The sequence below is a fragment of the Pan troglodytes genome, chromosome 2, assembly GCF_028858775.2.
Source record: "Pan troglodytes isolate AG18354 chromosome 2, NHGRI_mPanTro3-v2.0_pri, whole genome shotgun sequence".
Classification (NCBI taxonomy): domain Eukaryota; kingdom Metazoa; phylum Chordata; class Mammalia; order Primates; family Hominidae; genus Pan; species Pan troglodytes.
Genome location: NC_086015.1, coordinates 136,726,967 through 136,741,823, shown reverse-complemented (window position 1 = coordinate 136,741,823; position 14,857 = coordinate 136,726,967). Strand labels below are relative to the sequence as shown.

The 14,857-nt window shown below is 43.6% G+C and overlaps 1 pseudogene; it reads right to left on the bottom strand.

The window, feature by feature from the left end:
* Positions 1-2,717: 2,717 nt before the first annotated feature.
* On the bottom strand, positions 2,718-3,652 carry LOC470929 (repressor of RNA polymerase III transcription MAF1 homolog; annotated as a pseudogene).
* Positions 3,653-14,857: the final 11,205 nt, after the last annotated feature.

Here is a 14,857-nt window from a genome sequence, read left to right as displayed (position 1 = left end):
GACTGGATAATAATATTATCACCAATGCTAATTTCTTGATTTTTTTTCAAACTTTTTATTTTTAGAGATAGGGTCTTTGTCACCACACAGTAATAGTGAGAGACTATTATATTGGGAGTGTCTTTTCTTTGCTTCTAATAAGGAGTTCTGTCGTGTCTATTAGGTCCATTTGGTTGTGTTGAGTGCAGGTCCTGAACATCTTTACCAGTTTTCTGCCTTGATGATCCGTCTAATACTGTCAGTGGGGTGTTGAAGTCTCCCACTATTATTGTGTGGTTATCTGAATTTCTTCTTAGGTCTCCAAGAACTTGTTTTATGAATCTGGGTGCTCCTGTGTTGGGTGGATATGTATTTACGATAGTTAGGTTTTCTTGTTGAATTGAAACCTTTACCATTATAGAATATTAATTATATAAGGGTAACAAATTTTCTTAGTATTTACTTGTCTGAAAAGGATCTTGTTTTTCCTTCACTTATGAGGCTCAGTTGGCTGAATATGAAATTCTTGGTTGGAATTTCTTTTTTATTTTATTTATTTATTTTCTTTGAGATGGAGTCTCACTCTGTCATTCAGGCTGGAGTGCAATGGCGCCATCTTGGCTCACAGCAACCTCCATCTCGGGTTCAAGTGATTCTCCTGACTCAGCCTCCCAAGTAGCTGGGATTACAGGTGCCCACCACCATGCCTGGCTAATTTTTGTATTTTTAGTAGAGATGGAGTTTTACTGTGTCGGTCAGGTGGTCTCAAACTCCTGACCTCAGGTGATCCACCTGCCTCGGCCTCCCAAAGTGCTGGGATTACAGGTGTGAGTCACTGCACCTGGCCGGAATTTCTTTAAAAAAAAAAATGCTGAATATAGGCCCCCCCCCCATCTTTTCTGGTTGTATAGTTTCTACTGAAAGGCCTGCTGTTAGCCTAATGGTGTTTCCTTTGTAGGTGACCTGCTGTTTCTCTCTAGCTGCCTTTAAAACTTTTTCTTTATTTCGACCTTACAGAATCTGATGACTATGTGTCTTGGGGATAGTGATCTTTTATAGTGTCTGGCAGGGGTTCTCTGCATTTCCTGCCTTTGAATGTTGGCCTCTAGCAAGGTTGGGGAAATTTTCACTGGCAATATCCTCAAATATGTTTTCCAAGTAGCTTGCTTTCTCTCCTTCTCTTTCAGGGATGCCAGTGAACTGTAGATCTGGTCTCTTTACATAACCTGTATTTCTCGGAGGTTTTGTTCATACTTTTAAATTCTTTTTTTCTTTATTTTTGTCTGACTGAGTTATTTTGGAGAACTGGTCTTCAAGCTCTGAGAGTGTTTCCTCACTTTGGTCTATTCTACTATTAATACTTGAGATTGTATTACTAAATTCTTGAAGTGAGTTTTTTAGGTCTATCAGATCAGTTTATTTTTTTCTTAAAATAGCCATTTCATCCTTCGTCTCCTGTGGCATCTTATTGATTCCTTGGATGGGGTTGCAACTTTCTCCTGAATCTCAATGATCTTCATTCCTATCCATTTTCTGAATTCTGTCTGTCATTTCAGCCATTTCAGGCTGGCTAGGGACGATTGCTAGAGAATTAGTGTGGTGGTTTGGAGGTAAGAAGACACTCTGGTTTTTGAGTTGCCAGAGTTCTCACACTAGTTCTTTCTCATCTGTGTGGGCTGATGTTCCTTCAATTTTTGAAGTTGTTGTGCTTTGGAGAGGTTTTCTGCTTTTATCTTCTTTGATGATCTTGGTTTGATTGTGGTATATGGTGGGTTTGGTTGACTTGCTTCATTTCTCTAAGATTTTAGGGGGCCCAGACTCAGCTCAGCACTCCTGGGCTGCGTGCTCTAACTCTGGGAGGGCTGGTGCTGGGCGCCTGGCTGTGCTATCTGAACCCTCAAGGTTAGGAATCTATTCTGCTGGAGGGGCCGAGTTGTTCCCAGTCTGCTGGCCACAGCACTGTGATGGAAGGTGCTAGCCAAAGCACTTGGTCAGGGTGGTGTCAGTGAGATCTGTGCTTACTGATGTATGGCAGCAGCTGCAGCAGCATGGCGGGGTGCACACGTGTTAGCTGGGGAGGGGTTCCAGCAGAAATGGGGAGGCGGTGTTCCAGCATGTGCTCATGCCAGTGGTGGTGGTGGTGCATTGGTAGGGGGGAAAATGGGGGCTGGGGCACTGGCAGCCGTGGGGTTGCTGGTGTTGCACTTGTACTGGCGGTGGTGGCAGCTGGGGTGGGGTGCTGGTGGAGGTGAGGTTGCCAGCATTCATGAGCATGTTATAAAATTTTTAAATTTTTGTCTCAATTTTTTTTAAGTCACAGACATTTTTATTGGAAAGCAATGAGCTGCAGCAAAGTGACACTCAGTGCATGCAGCCAAATGGGTGAGGCGGGGGTACAGGTGGGTGCCAAGAGCTGACCCAAGACTAGAGCTCATGACCTCTGGGGCCCCTGGCTATAAGCCCTTTGGGCTGGAGTGTGCAGGCCCAGCAGAAATACAAAAATAAACTCTGTGGTCTAGCTGTCCCTGCCTGTGGCATTTCGTTTGGGCAAGGTGGTTACTCTTTGCAGCAGGTCCTGTGCTGTCTAGTCCAGCCACAGCGTGGGCAGCAGAAGCCTATGGGGTTGAGTGGACACCAACAGGCTGGAGCCAAACGGCCAGGCAGGTGTGGCCTTGGGCAGCGCTGAGACTCTGACAGCACCAGGGTCTGGCCTGCAGCTGGGGAGGCCTCAGGGCCTCTCAGGTGGGCAGGTCCAGGCATTGGTTGAAGCTGGATGAAGCTGGGGCCTGTGCTACTCCTCATCACATACAAATCACTGGGAACCTGTCCTCCTTGGTCTGGTCTCTTCGGCCCCACCCTCACTGCCTCCACCTCTGCTTCCTTTCTCTTCCTCCTCTTCCCCCAGTTCCAGGTCCATCTCGTTGCCTGCCTCTGAGGGTGTGCAGGTGGAGCTGCTAATGGAGCGGTGGCTGAAGAAAACAATTTGCTTGAGCCCTTTGTTGTAGAAGTAGTTGAAGGACCAGCGGGTATCTTCTTCTCTGAAGGCGTCTGGGTCCATGTCTGGGTTATAGCTGTGGGTGTCTCATTAAGCCAGGTGGATCTCCTCATCCACTGTGTTCCACAGCTGTGTTCTAGGACCTTGATGTCCCCCCACGCAGCTGAGAACAGACTGCAGTTGACTGCATTCACCACCCACCTGAGGCTGGGCTTCCGGCTGAACCCATGGCTGCGGGCTGTGCTGAGGTCATAGTCAGGCCTGAAAGGACTCGCTGAGCATGACAATCAAGTGGAAGAGGGTCTTGCAATTGCACTTGTCCCTGAGGGGGGCCCTTGTCCTTGCCACCTTGGTTCTTGCTCAGACTGCTGGGGCTGAGGCCTGAGGTCTGGGATGGGGAGAGAGCCTTCAGTACGTGGGCCGCCCTCCTGTCAGAACAGTGTTTGTCGTCTCCTGCTATCTTACGTGAGTAGTTCTCAATCCTGCGGATAATGTGGGTATCTTTGCTCTCTACAGTTAGCTGTGAGTTGATGGCTTCAAAGCCCAGTTCTCCAATAGCTTCCTGTCTCAGGGAGGGAGCTCCATGCTTGAGAGGGGCCATTGCTGCCTGCCTGGTGGGGCTAAATCAGGCCTGGCTGGGTCATCGGCACCGGTGCATAGGCAGGGCAGGCTCCGCACAGTGTGGGCTCCTCAGCACCAGAGGGTGGCACCGTGGCATCCACCTGGGCCACACTGTATCTGGGGGAAGAAACTCCATGGCAACGTTTCATTATCCCTGGCCCTGCTGGCCCATCCAGGTGGTCACTATGACACATCCTTACCACACTGCACATCACCTGCTTTAGCCACCAACATGCCACCAACCACCACAGATCACCTTGGTCAGCCAGCAACCTCCACCTCCCCCACCAGTCAATGTCTATCAGTCAAAATTCCTAGAACTAAATAAGTATAAAAGAAACTTAACTACTTCAACTTAAAAATAATTTGCTTCTGTCTGCCTATGAAAATGTTAATATTTGTGAAATCTGAGTGAAGGGTATATGGCAATTCTTCAACTATTCTTTCAACTGCTCTGTAAGCCTGAAATTATGTTAAAATAAAAATTCAAAAACAAAAGCCAAAAACCTTGTACCCTTAAGGGTTACTTGAGTTAGTGGTTCACAGCAACAGATACTCAAATCTGGTTTGTGTTACTTCTGAAAATTAAGCTTCGTATCTTTTTCTTCATGGCTCTTTCTGGTGTAAAGTACAACCTGAATCTCATGTTAGAAGGTCTATCCCAACAAAGCCCAGACCACTGGACTCTAGAGGCTTCACGCATGTGGCAGACTCCTGAATATTGTCAGGCTTTATCTCCCATTTTCTGGCATTGCAGGTACTTTACTACCCAGAATGCTTCTGGGTCCCTCCAGATTGCATTCTGACCAAGTGCAGGCAAGCCGACATAGCCCGGAGGCAGGACAGTAAAAGTATACTGCTGTCCCTGCCACAACAGGGCAGCAGAGGATTAAGGTGGGGGTGGGCAGGATAAAGCATTTGCCAGGTCAATAGTGGCCCAGGTGCCAGGGGCTGTGTGGATTTGCTCCAATAAAAATACCATCTCTGCAATTCTGGTTGTGATTCACCTCACCACTGGATTAGTCCGTGATGATCTGTGGTCATTTTCTATGACCTACTTGATTTGTACACTGATCAAACAAGTGAGTTAATTGTGGATTTGGTAGGAATCACTACCTTGTATCTTTCAAGTCTTTGATGGTGGCATTAAGCTCATGTGAGGAGCAGAAAAAAAGTTTGTGAGAAGGCTGGCACACTGTAGGAGCTTGATAAATGATGGCTATCATCATTGTTGTTGTCATGTGTTATTGTCTTAGCCAAGTCAGGGTCAAAATTTACATTATCTTTTTTCTTTTTGAAATACCATATTTCATTGCTCCTAAGAAGCATACTGTTGTGTACTTTAACATCTCTGAAGTCAGGATATGATAATAGTTGATGGTATGTTGTGATTGCTGTTGTTTCGATTAAAATTGTGTTCATTTGTAGAGGATTTTTCTTTGCTTCTGCCTGTCACTTGGGGCACAGGCTGAGTTACCAATGAGAGTAAAGCTTCAGGACACCTCATTTGCATGGCCCTTCCAAGGTCCTGAAAGGGTTCCACCTCACAGCTTCATGGGATCAAATTACATATTTTTTTTCTGAGACAGTCTCAATCTGTTGCCCAGGTTGGAGTGCAGTGTTGCTATCTCAGCTCACTGCAACCTCTGCCTCCCAAGTTGAAGTGATTCCCATGCTTCAGACTCCAGAGTAGCTGAGGCATGTGCCACCACACCCAGCTAATTTTCTTTGTATTTTTAGTAGAGAGATGCAGTTTTGCCATGTTGGCCAGGATGGTCTCAAATTCCTGGCCTCAAGTGATCTGCCTGTCTCAGCCTCCAAAAGTGCTGGGATCACAGATGTGAACCACCACACTCAGCCTCATCATAGGTTTTTATAAAATTTGCAAGAGTAAGATATTTTGTATTTCTTTTTTAAAAGAGGGCATCAAATTATATAAGCTTTGGGTTCTACCCTTGCCAAGGAACTCATAATAATGTGAAACTACAGGTGGTCCCTAACTTACGATGTTTCAGCTTATGATTTTCCAACTTTGTGATAGTGTGAAAACAATATGCATTCAGTGTGCTTCTCAACTTACAACTGGATAAAGTTGACTTATGATATAGTCACCTTATGATGGTTTATCAGGACATAACATCATCATAAGTTGAGGTGCATTTGTACATTAAATTCTCTGAGGTTTTTTTGATGGCACAAGTAGTACCAGAAAACTGCATGAGAACCAACTTTTGATTCAAATTATATGGGCAGATTTTACTTCCTCCATCCATGGCAAAATTGAAACATGCAACTTCTCTTGCTGTCCTACTATGCATGTCCCTTTCTTTCTCTTTTTTCTGTATATTTCTCATGGACCCCCTCCACAGAGGCCTTTAGTGTCTCAGCTTTATCTGGGGTCTAATAGACTTCTATCTGGAGTAGTTTCATTTTTAGTGGCACATCCAGTAATGGTATCTCTTTTAATCAATGATGCCTTAGGTTCCATGAACATAGTACATAATAGGGTACTCAAGATGGGTCCCCCTGAGACCAGCAGGCTGGCCTGTGGCGTTTGGACAACACTGCCCCCTAGAGGTCTGTCTTGTAACCTGAGAAGATTAGCCACCTAACAACTACTGACAGGGAGTTTCTTAAAAATCAGGAAGGATGCTCACTTTTATTTATTATTTATTTATTTATTATTATTATTTTTGAGACAGAGTCTCACTCTGTTCCCCAGGCTGGAGTGCAGTGGTGCAGTCTCGGCTCACAGCAACCTCCACCTCCAGGGTTCAAGCAATTCTCCTGCCTCAGCCTTCTGTGTAGCTGGGATGACAGGCGCCTGCCACTACACCTGGCTAATTTTTAGATTTTAAGTAGAGACGGGGTTTTACCATGTTGGCCAGGCTGTTCTCGAACTCCTGACCTTGTGATCCACCAGTCTCGACCTCCCAAAGTGCTGGGATTACAGGCGTGAGCCACCGTGTCTGGCCTTATTTATATTTTTAAAAACAGGATCTCGATCTGTCACCCAGGCTGGAGTGTAATGGCATGATCATGGCTCACTACAGTCCCCACTTCCTGGGCTCAAGCAATCTCTCCCACCTCAACCTTCCAAGTGATGGCAGTGGCAGCTTATCTGGAGCAGCTGCTGCAAAGACGCTGGCTGCAGTAGGGGAGGCGCACCAGGGCTGTGTACTCCAGGAAGCTGGCAAGAGCTGGTGGAAGCTGGCGGGAGCCGGTGGAAGCTGGGAACAGGAGGAAGCCAGGACTCATTCCTGGTTGGAGAGACAGGAGCCCCACCCTCCCAGGTGCAGCTGCAACTGCCTAGCTGCCCTGCAGACCTAGGCATTCCTGCACTCTCGGGGGCCAGGAAGTCCCCCATGGCCCCATAGGCTTGGAAATGCCTGCTCCTGCTGCCTGGCCTCTCTTTGCTCCTGGCACCCACTCTGATTGTGGAGCAAAGTGAGGCTGCCCAGCTGCGGCTGCAGACTCGGGCATTCCTGCAGTCTTGGGGGCCAGGGAAGCCCTCACAGGCTTGGAAATGCCTGCTTCTGCTGCCCAGCCTCTCCCCACCCATGGCCGCCCATAGGCCAATCAGCATGCATTGCTGATCATTCCTCCCCTTTGAAGACCATAAAAACCCTGGACTCAGCCAGAGTTGGGCAGACATCAAGATGACCTGCCTGCGGAGAGGAGTTACCCACTGTGGGTCTCCTCTCTGTTGAGAGCTGGACTCTCATCAGGATGACCTGCCTTCAGAGAAGAGCTACCCACTGTGGGTCTCCTCTGAGCTGTTCTGTGGCTCAGTAAAACACCATTTTGCCTTGCTCACCCTCCACTTGCCCACATACCTCATTCTTCCTGGACGTGGGACTTGGGGTACCAGGGCTGAAAGAGCTGTAACACAAACAGGGCTGAAACACACCCATTGCTCACCACATTGCAGGTGATAAGGAGGAGAAAAGAGAGAAGGAGAGAAGAGCTGTGGTCCTTTGGGGAGCCCAGACCTAAGAGCTCCCCGAACCAGGGCTGTGACACCCTGTTTGGGGCTCTGCAGTTCCTGGCATCTCCAAGCTTCTGGGCACCACAGTGTTTCCTGCTGCCAGCTGTAGAAGCTGCTTGCAGTATGCCTGGTCCAGCTGCAGACTCGCAGGGAGCCAGCACCTGTGCCAGCACCTGGAGTTGCCCACCCCACCGCAGCCAGTGTGCCTGGCTGTGAGAAGTGGCCAGACCCCACACTTGCTTGCTCACATACCCCTTGCCACTCCGTGCCTGGCTCACCCTTGGCTGGAATGGGATTCAGGCCAGTTGCGTGAGCTGAGCACAGCCTGCCAGGCTGAGTAGGTGGAATGAGCCCAGCGGGCCTGAGCAAAGCTTGAGCAAAGATGCCACTGACCACAGAGATTTCTGGCCAGAAAAGTGAAAACCCATCTACGGGCGTACAACCCTGAAGGGGCCTGATCTTGTCTGGTCTTGGAAGCTAAGCAGGGTCAGGCCTGGTTAATACTTGGAAGGGAGAAAAGCAATGCCCCAAGGATCCTGTGACACACAAGTAGCTGGGATCACAGGTGTGATACACCACATCCAGCTAATTTTTTTAAATTTTATTTTATAGAGATGGGGTCTCCTTATGTTGCCCAGGCTGGTCTCAAACTCCTGTGCTCAAATGATCCTCCTGCCTTAGCCTCCCAAACTGCTGGTATTAAAGGTGTGAGCCACTGTGCCTGGCTGGATGCCCACTTTTACTATGGTTATTCAACATAACACTGGAAGTCCTGGCCAGAGCAATTAGGCAAGAACATAAACTAAAGGGCATCCAAACTGGAAATAAATAAATCAAATTGGTCTTGTTCATAGATGACTTGATTTTATACCTAGAAATACCTAAAGGCCCCACCAAAAAACTACTGGAAGTGATAAACAAATTCAGCAAAGTTGCAGGATACAAAATTAACACACAAAAATCAGTAGCATTTATATACACCAACAGCAAACAATCTGAAACAGAAATCAAGAAAGCAATCCCATTAACAAGGTACAAAAATATAAAATATCTAGAAATCAGTCTAACAAAGTAAAAGATCTATATAAGGAAGACTATAAAACTCTGAAAAAAATAGAAGAGGACACAAAAAAATGGAAAGATATTCCATGCTCATGGATTGGAAGAATTAATATTGTTAAAATAACAATACTACCCAAAGCAATTTACAGGTTCAATGAAATCCCTATCAGAATAGCAATAACATTCTTCACAGAAATAGAAAAAAAGCCTAAAATATATATGAAACCACAAAAGACCCCAAATAACCAAGGCAATAGTGAGCAAAAAGAACAAAGCTGGAGGCATCACACTACCTGACTTCAAAATTCACTACAAAGCTATAGTAATCAAAACAGCATGGCACTGGCAAAAAAGCAGACACACAAATCAATAGAACAGAATAGAGAACCAAGATATAAATCAATTCATTTACAACCAACTCATCTTTAACAAAGGCACTAAGAATATACAATAGAGTGAGGACAGCCTCTTCAATAAATGGTGCTGGGAAAACTGGCAAATTATATGCAGAAGAATGAAACTAGGCCACTGTCTCTTACCATAAACAAAAATAAAATCAGATGGTTTAAAGACTTAAATGAAAGACCTAAAGCTATGAAAGTACTAGAAGAAAACACTGGGAAATGTTCCAGGACATTGAGCTGGGCAAATAATTTTTATGTAAGACTTCCAAAGCACAGGCAACCAAAGCAAAAATAGACAATTGGGATTTCATGAAGCTAAAAAGCACAGCAAAGGAAACAATTAACAAAGTGAAGAGAGAGCCCACAGAATGGGAGAAAATATTTGCAAACCATCCATCTGACAAGGGATTAACAACAGGAATATATAAGGAGCTCAAACAACTCAATAGCAGAACACAAATCATCCAATTTAAAAATAGGCAAAAGATCTGAATAGATATTTCTCAAAAGTATACATACAAATAGCCAACAGGTATATGAAAAAATACTCAACATCACTAATCATCAGGGAAATGCAAATCAAAACCACAATGAGATATCACCTTACCCCAGTTAAAAGCTTGTATCAAAAAGACAGGCAATAACAAATGCTGGAGAGGATGTGGACACAGGGGAACCTTGGTACACTGCTTGTGGGAATGTAAATTAGTACAGCCATTATGGAGAACAGTATGAAAGTTCTTCAAAAAACTAAAACTTGATCCAGCAATTCCACTGCTAGAGATATATACCCCAACGGAAGGGAATCAGTGTATTGAAGAGATATATGCACTCTGTTTATTACAGTATCATTCACATTAGTCAAAATATGTAGTCAGGCTGGGTTGGTGGCACATGCTTGTAATCTCAGCACTTTGGGAGGCCAAGGCAGGCGGATCACTTGAGGTCAGGAGTTCGAGACCAGCCTGGCCAGCATGGTGAAACCCCGGGTCCACTAAAAATACAAAAATTAACTGGGCATGGTGGCACACGCCTCCCAGCTACATGGGAGGCTGAGGCAGGAGAATTGCTTGAACCTGGGAGGCAGAGGTTCCAGTGAGCTGAGATCATACCACTGCACTCCAGCCTGGGAAACAAAGTGCCACTCTGTCTCAAAAAAAAAAAAAAAAAAAAACTTCCAAAATATGTAGTCAACTTAAGTGCCCATCAGTGGATGAATGGATAAAGAAAATGTGGTATATATGCAATGGAATATTATTCAGCCATAATAAGAATGAAATCCTGTCATTTGCAACAACGTGGATGGAAGTGGAAGAAATTATGTTAAGTGAAATAAGCCAGGCACAGAAAGACAAACATGTCATGTTCTCACTCATATGTGCGAGCTAAAACCATGGGTCTCATGAAGATAGAGAATAGACTGGTGGTTACCAGAGACCAAGAAGGGTACAGGAGAAGGGGAATGAAGGGAAAAAAAGAGAATACAAATGTATTTATTACCACTGAAGTGTACACTTAAAAATGGTAAAGATGGGGCCGGGTGCGGTGGCTCATGCTTGTAATTCCAGCACTTTGGGAGGCCAAGGCGGGCGGATCATGAGGTCAGGAGATCGAGACCATCCTGGCTAACACAGTGAAACCCCGTCTCTATTAAAAATACAAAAAATTAGCCGGCATGGTGGAGGGCGCCTGTAGTCCCAGCTACTCAGGAGGCTGAGGCAGGAGAATGGCTTGAACCCGGGAGGCGGAGCTTGCAGTGAGCCGAGATGGCGCCACCGCACTCCAGCCTGGGCGACGGGGCGAGACTCTGTCTCAAAAAAAAAAGAAAAAAGAAAAAAGAAAAAAAAAGGTAAAGATGGTAAATTATGTATGTGTATTTTACCTCAATTAAAACAATTTTTTAAAATTATTTAAGTTCTAGGGTACATGTGCACAATGTGCAGGTTTGTTACATAGGTATACATGTGCCATGTTGGTTTGCGCACCCATCAACTCGTCATTTACATTAGGTATTTCTCCTGATGCTATCCCTCCCCCAGCGCCCCCCACCCCAACAGGACCTGGTGTGTGATGTTCCCCACCCTGTGTCCAAGTGTTCTCATTGTTCAGTTCCCACCTATGAGTGAGAACATGAAGTGTTCGGTTTTCTGTCTTTGTGATAGTTTGCTGAGAATGATGGTTTCCAGCTTCATCCATGTCTCTGCAAAGGACATGAACTCATCCTTTTTTATGGCTGCATAGTATTCCATGGCATATGTGCCACATTTTCTTTATCCAGTCTATCATTGATGGACATTTGGGTTGGTTCCAAGTCTTTGCTATTGTGAATAGTGCCGCAATAAACATACGTGTGCATGTGTTTTTACAGTAGCATGATTTATAATCCTTTGGGTATATACCCAGTAATGGGATCGCTGGATCAAATGGTAGTTCTAGTTCTAGATCCTTGAGGAATTGCCACACTGTCTTCCACAATGGTTGAACTGATTTACACTCCCAACAGTGTAAAAGCGTTCCTATTTATCCACATCCTCTCCAGCATCTGTTGTTTCCTGACTTTTTAATGATCGCCATTCTAACTGGTGTGAGATGGTATCTCATTGTGGTTTTGATTTGCATTTCTCTGATGACTAGTGATGACAAGCATTTTTTCATGTGTCTGTTGGCTGCATAAATGTCTTCTTTTGAGAAGTGTCTGTTCATATCCTTTGCCCACTTTTTGATGGTGTTGTTTGTTTTTTCTTGTAAATTTGTTTAAGTCCTTTGTAGATTCTGGATATTAGCCCTTTATCAGATGGGTAGATTGCAAAACTTTTCTCCCATTCTGTAGGTTGCCTGTTCACTCTGGTGGTAGTTTCTTTTGCCATGCAGAAGCTCTTTAGTTCAGTTAGATCCCATTTGTCAATTTTGGCTTTTGTTGCCATTGCTTTTGGTGTTTTAGTCATGAAGTCCTTGCCCATGCCTATGTCCTGAATGGTATTGTGTAGGTTTTCTTCTAGGGTTTTTATGGTTTTAGGTCTAACATGTAAGTCTTTAATCCATCTTGAATTAATTTTTGTATAAGGTGTAAGGAAGGGATCCAGTTTCAGCTTACTGCATATGGCTAGCCAGTTTTCCCAGCACCATTTATTCAACAGGGAATCCTTTCCCCATTTCTTGTTTTTGTCAGGTTTGTCAAACATCAGATGGTTGTAGATGTGTGGTGTTATTTCTGGGGCCTTTGTTGTGTTCCATTGGTCTATATATCTGTTTCGGTACCAGTACCATGCTGTTTTGGTTACTGTAGCCTTGTAGTATAGTTTGAAGTCAGGTAGCGTGATGCCTCCAGCTTTGCTCTTTTTGATTGTCTTGGCAATGCAGGCTCTTTTTTGGTTCCATATGAACTTTAAAGTAGCTTTTTGCAATTCTGTGAAGAAAGTCATTGGTAGCTTGATGGGGATGGCATTGAATCTATAAATTACCTTGGGCAGTATGGCCACTTTCACGATATTGATTCTTCCTATCCATGAGCATGGAATGTTCTTCCATTTGTTTGTGTCCTCTTTTATTTCGTTGAGCAGTGGTTTGTAGTTCTCCTTGAAGAGATCCTTCACATCCCTTAAAAGTTGGATTCCTAGGTATTTTATTCTCTTTGTAGCAATTGTGAATGGGAGTTCACTCATGATTTGGCTCTCTGTTTCTGTTATTGGTGTATAGGAATGCTTGTGATTTTTGCACATTGATTTTGTATCCTGAGACTTTGCTGAAGTTTCTTATCAGCTTAAGGAGATTTTGGGCTGAGACGATGGGGTTTTCTAAATATACAATCATGTCACCTGCAAACAGGGACAATTTGACTTCCTCTTTTCCTAATTGAATACGCTTTATTTCTTCCTCTTATCTGATTGCCCTGGCCAGAACTTCCAACACTATGTTGAATAGGAGTGGTGAGAGAGGGCATCCTTGTCTTGTGCCGGTTTTCAAAGGGAATGCTTCCAGTTTTTGCCCATTCAGTATGATATTGGTTGTGGGTTTGTCATAAATAGCTCTTATTTTTTTGAGATACATTCCATCAATACCTAGTTTATTGAGAGTTTTTAGCATGAAGGGGTGTTGAATTTTGTCAAAGGCCTTTTCTGCATCTATTGAGATAATCATGTGGTTTTTGTCATTGGTTCTGTTGGATTACATTGTGATGTAATCCAATTACAATGTAATTACATTACATTACATGTGATGGATTACATTGATTGATTTGTGTATGATGTTTAAAAAAAGCTCAGAAAGTGTCTGGGGATGTTGAAACAGATGGCTGGTCACTTGCCTTGATTTGCATGGGGCTGAAACAGGAATGAGAATTCAGCCCAGAGATAGGGTTCAGAGCTGTCAGAAGAACTGATGTAATTTGAGGTGGGTCCTGAAGCTAGATTGAGAGATAGGCTATGAGACCTTGGAGAGAAAATCACCATGAGGGAGAGAAGAGACCGGCAGAGTAGTCTGACTGAGCAGGTGGGGGCTGGCTGTTAGGCCATGCTAGCCTCTTTGATTCAGCTCACTTCTCCCAGGGCTTATGTGGTTAGGAGATTAAGGAAAGGAGAGGGGTATGAAAGAAAACAAAAGGCCTGTGTCAGGGGAGGCTCAAGATCTCTGATAGAGGAAACTCCCTCCAAAAGAGCTAGTTATGAGAAGCAGTGCAGTGCAGTAGAAGGATTACGTGGGCCAGTTAGGAGGCCTATAAAACTGTTGGAATGTAGCCACTCTGTTTCTAGGTGGGACGCTCACCTGCCAGGAATTTCAGATGTATTTGGTGAGATAAATTGGTGGGAAAGCAGGACTTCTCACAAATTATCGTGCAAATATGACCTCGATTGTTTTCACAAGCTGGTCAAATCCATTGTAGATCCCATCTACCTCTAGTCAACTTTAATCTATGCTGTCCAATGTGGTAGCCACTGGCCACATGTGGCTATTGAGCTCTTGAAATATGACTAGTGTGACGGAAGAACTGAATTTTAAGTGTTATTTAATTTTAATTAATTAAAAATTTAATTAAAATCTTAAGCTGTGTAAAATATTTGTCCTGTAAAACTTATAAGAAAAATTTGAAATGGGATTTTTTATGTTGATACATTTAGAGTTGATTCTCAATATATGTAATACCTCCTTGAACATGATGTTAATAAATACTGAATGAGATGCAAGACTTAATGAATTAACTTCGACAGGTGTGGTTTTGAAACTGATGTGCTTTTGCTTCAAAGTCACACGAACTCTTCTGAAAAAGATGAACCACTTTATGTCAATGTGGATATGAAGATCAAAGGAAAACAAATTTTGTGATCTTAAATTCAGTTATTGGAAAACTTTTAAGTATGTTTGGAACAGCTTGGGTACATCAATTTACTTTTTCAACTATAAATTTTATGAATTCTAAATATAGCTCAAGTATTTCTGATGAAGATTTAGTATCTGAATTGAGATGGGCTATTAGGGTAAAACATAAGCCAGATTTCAAACTTAGTACCAAAAATATAAAACTCTCATTAATAATTTAAAAATATTGATTACATTATGAAATAATAGAATTTTGGACATAACAAGATAATTAAAATATATTAAAATTAATTTCACCTGTTTATTTTTCCCTTTTTAAGATATGGCTATTAGAAAAATTAAAATTACATATGTAGCTTGCATTCTGTTTCTATTGGACAGTGCTAATCTAGATTATTTAAGGGCAGGTTCACATTTCATACGTCTTCATATTCTTGGCCTCTAACATAGCATTGACATATAACAGGGACTGCATAAATATTTATTGAGGAAAAG